Source organism: Hemicordylus capensis, chromosome 1 (assembly GCF_027244095.1).
Source record: "Hemicordylus capensis ecotype Gifberg chromosome 1, rHemCap1.1.pri, whole genome shotgun sequence".
Classification (NCBI taxonomy): domain Eukaryota; kingdom Metazoa; phylum Chordata; class Lepidosauria; order Squamata; family Cordylidae; genus Hemicordylus; species Hemicordylus capensis.
Genome location: NC_069657.1, coordinates 174934318 through 174938434, shown reverse-complemented (window position 1 = coordinate 174938434; position 4117 = coordinate 174934318). Strand labels below are relative to the sequence as shown.

At 44.6% G+C, this 4117-nt stretch overlaps 1 long non-coding RNA gene across 2 annotated transcripts; it reads right to left on the bottom strand.

The window, feature by feature from the left end:
• Positions 1-383: 383 nt before the first annotated feature.
• On the bottom strand, positions 384-3719 carry LOC128344955 (uncharacterized). Of its 2 annotated transcripts, XR_008316140.1 has the most exons (4): positions 2502-3719; positions 2339-2403; positions 2127-2252; positions 384-2045 (listed from the first exon to the last, which is right to left on the bottom strand). It is a non-coding gene; the product is annotated as an uncharacterized LOC128344955 (long non-coding RNA). The 2 variants fall into 2 exon arrangements; XR_008316139.1 differs by having other exon boundaries at positions 384-2252.
• Positions 3720-4117: the final 398 nt, after the last annotated feature.

The following is a 4117-nucleotide window of genomic DNA, read 5'->3' as shown; positions in this document are numbered from 1 at the left end:
TGTTATAGTACCAGCAGGGATACTAGGGGAGAAAATAATCCTTCATCTTCTTCATTTTTTATTCATCAGAATAATCCTTGGCCTAGCAACAGCCTAGGACCATAGGGTTCCCTTGGTTGGGTGAAAGGCCCAGCTGGGATAAAGTACACATTCTCGCCTGGCACACTCCTCTCACCCTTCGGTGATGTCTCATGCAGGACAAAGCCTGCCCTTGTTCTCCCTGGCTACGGGTCTCTGAGTAATCATACTTGGGATCACCCTGACAGATTTTTCTGTTTATCATTTGCTAATGTGGAACTTTTTGGTCTGTGTTTCTTGGTATAGATTGTGAGCCCTTTTGAGACAGGGGAACAGTTTCTCATACCTTTTGCTATGTGCACTATTCTTCTTAGAACTTTTTTCTGAAAAACAATACTGTATATAAATATTGTAGTTGTAGTAGTAGTAGTAGTAGTAGTAGTAGTAGGGCAGATCCTATAACTGTTCTCTAAGAATCCCAAATGTTTCAAACACATAAGAAAGTTTTTATTTTTGGGAAGTATTTCTAGACTTTGTCGTTGTAAGAAAAGGAATAAAATATATGTCATGTTTTAAGAATGCACGGATGCCTTTGGGAGTTTCAAAACAATCTGGAACAAGTATTCAAAAATACAGTACATTCTCCCTTCTCCCGTTGCCCTGAGAATTGTGACCCCCAACAAATGATGATGGTTGGTCTACAGTAAAGAACTGTCCAGTTATTAACAAAGACTTTACAAGATCACTTAAGTCAAATAATGCATTACTAGCAGGGCTGGGTGCAGAGCATCTGTGCCTCTAGTTTTGCCCACCCACCATTGCTGTTTTCTTTCCCTGCTTGCAGCCGCCATTTTCTTCCTCCACCCACCTGTCACTGCTGTTTTCTCCCCCACTGTTTTGTTTCCTGTTTCTCCTGCCTGTTTGCTGGTGCCACCGCTTTCCTCTCCCCCTGCTGGCAGCTCACTCACGAACTCTTGCAAGGGCTGCCATGCATGGGATTAGCGACGGGTGTGCCTTAGAGAAATATATACATTGATAAAGTAAAAAGATTAACTGAGTTCAGCCCCACAAGTTTCAAATGTGCAGGTTACGTTTCAATCCAAGTCTTTGTTCCACACTAGCTGTTTGGTCTGGAATTACTATCCTTCATTCACTCACATTTTATAAAGATCAGATGACAGTACTTCCATTCTTATTCCTGTCAGCATCTTCTTGTCTTTTCTGTTGCCTGAATTGTGGCTTTACTGTCTTTGATTGTTATTAAGGCACAAGCCTGTCCGGTGTGGACTGGTAAATTGCTACTGATTTGTGGTCTGTGAAGCCCCAGCACCCCTGAATTAGCATTGAAGAGGGAGAAAGTAGGCAGGAGTGATTTTTAAAAAGCAGCAAAGGTGTGCAGCTGATGGAGGGGAGGGGAGGTCAGGCTAGTGCTGCTATTTCCAACGTGGAAAATCAGGGTGAATGAGGGAAACTGGGTTGGAGAATTAAAGTTGGACTGCTGCCACCCAAGAGTCATACCTTGCCATCAAGCTATAATCATGACTCAGCAATATCAACCACTTTGGCCTCTGCCATAGGAATGGGATTGTGAGATGTTAATTAAGATGAAGCATAGTAATAAGCGCTGTAAGTAAAACTGCTGTTCGATCTGTAGAGCAATGCATCAGCAGCATTAAAGAGCTTTTATGTGGAAGCAGTGGCGGCTGGTAACTCCTGGGCTTGGGTGGGCACCAGGCAGGGCATGTGGTGGGTGGGGCCAAAGTGGGCAGTGGAGGGGCGGAGCCAAAGTGGGCAAAACCTACTATGTGGTTGGAGCTGCAAGTGGGGCATTGCTAGAGAGAGAGAGAGAGAGAGAGAGAGAGAGAGAGAGAGAGAGCGCAATATAAGCCCTGAAACGTTTCTTACTATGGTTCCTGAAGTTCTGCTCTTGTTTCAGAGATTAGAAGTGTGTGGCGTCCGCCTCCCCTCATAGCCACCCCAGTCCTCCATTAAATCCACTTCTTCTTCTTGCCTGCTGCATTTGGAGGCTACAAGGGGAAAAGGGGGTCAAGAAGTACTATGCAAGGATTCAATCCCCCCATACCATCATGCAATCCTCTTGCTCCTACCGTGAGAGGAAATGTGCAGCCTGCATGGGTTCTGTATGATACTTGCTCTTATTCCAGTGGTGAGAAGTGTGTGGCCTCCGTATCCCCTCAATAGCCACCCCAGTCCTCCATTAAATCCTTTTATTGCTTGAAAAGAAAAGAGAAAGAAAGTTAAGCGGGGCAAAGCTATGACAGCACTAGAATACTACTCACTTTGGCTTCTGAGGACTCACACTTTCTCTTGGCCCGTCAGGAGAGGTGTTTCCTGCGTGGCTCCAAAGTGGCTGCTGGACCTGCCCTGGAGTCCAGGAGGAGAGGAGGGAGAAGAGGCAAGGTCAGTCCAGCAGAGCAAGGCAGGGCACTCCCAGCTCACCACTCTGCTGGAATGCTACTCACCTCGGTTTCTGAGGACTCTCTCCTTCTGCTGTCCCAGGAGTTGCTTGCAATTCTGCTGCCTCTTATTTTTTGTAGAGGAGGTTGGCACGATGGTCTTTTTGTGTGGCGAACAAATCCATTGTCCGATTTTTGAAATCCAGGATTTCTGCTATCATTCATTTCTCGATAGACAGCATTGCCATAGTCTTTCCTCTGTCATTCTGTTTTGCAGGAAAGTCGTTATTCTATTCAACACTGAGAATGAATGCTCTGCCTCTGCTGTTGTCATCGGCATGGTGACCAGGATTCGTAGCAGCTTCACAGCTTCCTCCAGTGTTTTTTCCAGATTGTTCTCTTATGCAGCAGTGTGGATACAGTTCTTGAAGTGTAAAATTCTTGCCTTCCATACAATACTGAAAGTTTCGTCTTCAGTCTGTCCTTATCCAGCACTGGGCAGGCTTCAATGGCTTCATCGATTTCGTTCTATGGAAAACTTAGTTTGTGTGTTGGAAACAAATTTCCATCTACAAGTGTTGCACTGGCCAGATGCTTGGTGAATTCAAAACGTTCTTTTGCGTGTGCAACAATTATGACACAAACTTCCATGGCGATGTGAACCATACTTTCTATGAATTTCCCTCTGGGCAGCTTTCTTTGAGAAGGTATCTCAGCAAACAAACCTCCAATCGTGCCTCTTCTCTGCTTGAGAAGAATGCCGGAATCCCTGAAAGGTCTGAAAAGAAAACCTTCACTTCCTTCATCTGTGATACTGCTTGCTGCATGACCATGTTAAGTTGATGGGCATAGCAATGGACGTAGTGGGCATTTGGAAAGACATCACGGACCCTCTTCTGCATGCCTCCGTGTTCCCCTCGCATGATGCTAGCCCCATCATAATTCTGACCAATGACTTTCTGCTTATCAGTCACCTCAGGGAACAGATTATTCAGTTGCTGAAGCAAGGCCGTGGTGATGGTTTCAGTATGTATGTATGTAGGTATTATTGTTAAACTTATACCCCGCCTTTTATTAAGAAAATCCCAAGGCAGGTCACAATGAAATTTAAAAACAAGATTATAAAAAAGACACATTAAATTATTGAGCTAAAAAACATAAAAACAAATCTGATTTTAAAAAAATTAAATTAAAACACTAGCATTAAAAAAAAGGACAAAATACAAGAAGCAGCAGTGGAGACAATCATATAAAAGCCTGGGTAAAAAGCCACAATTTGACATCCTTTCTAAAAACTGTGATGGAGACTGAGGAGCGGATACCCACCAGGAGAGCATTCCACAGTCTGGGGGCAGCAACAGAGAAGGCCCTCTCCCGAGCGCACGACAACCTAGCCTCCCTCATTGTTGGCACCCGGAGCAGAGCCCCCTCAGATGACCTCTGGCAGTCTTGCAACTGTATGAAGCCATAGAAGTGTTCTACCACCAAGCTGTTGGCATCTATGTAACAAAAAATTAGCACCTGCTTGCAGTGGTTGGAGATATCTGTCGTGTCATCTGCTTCGATTGCCACAAACTGAGTTCTTTTCAGCTCTTCTTTAATGTGATCCTTTGCCACTGTCAACATACAATCCAGCAGTTCATTCTGAACAGTCTTCGACAGACCTCTAAATACTATTGCAC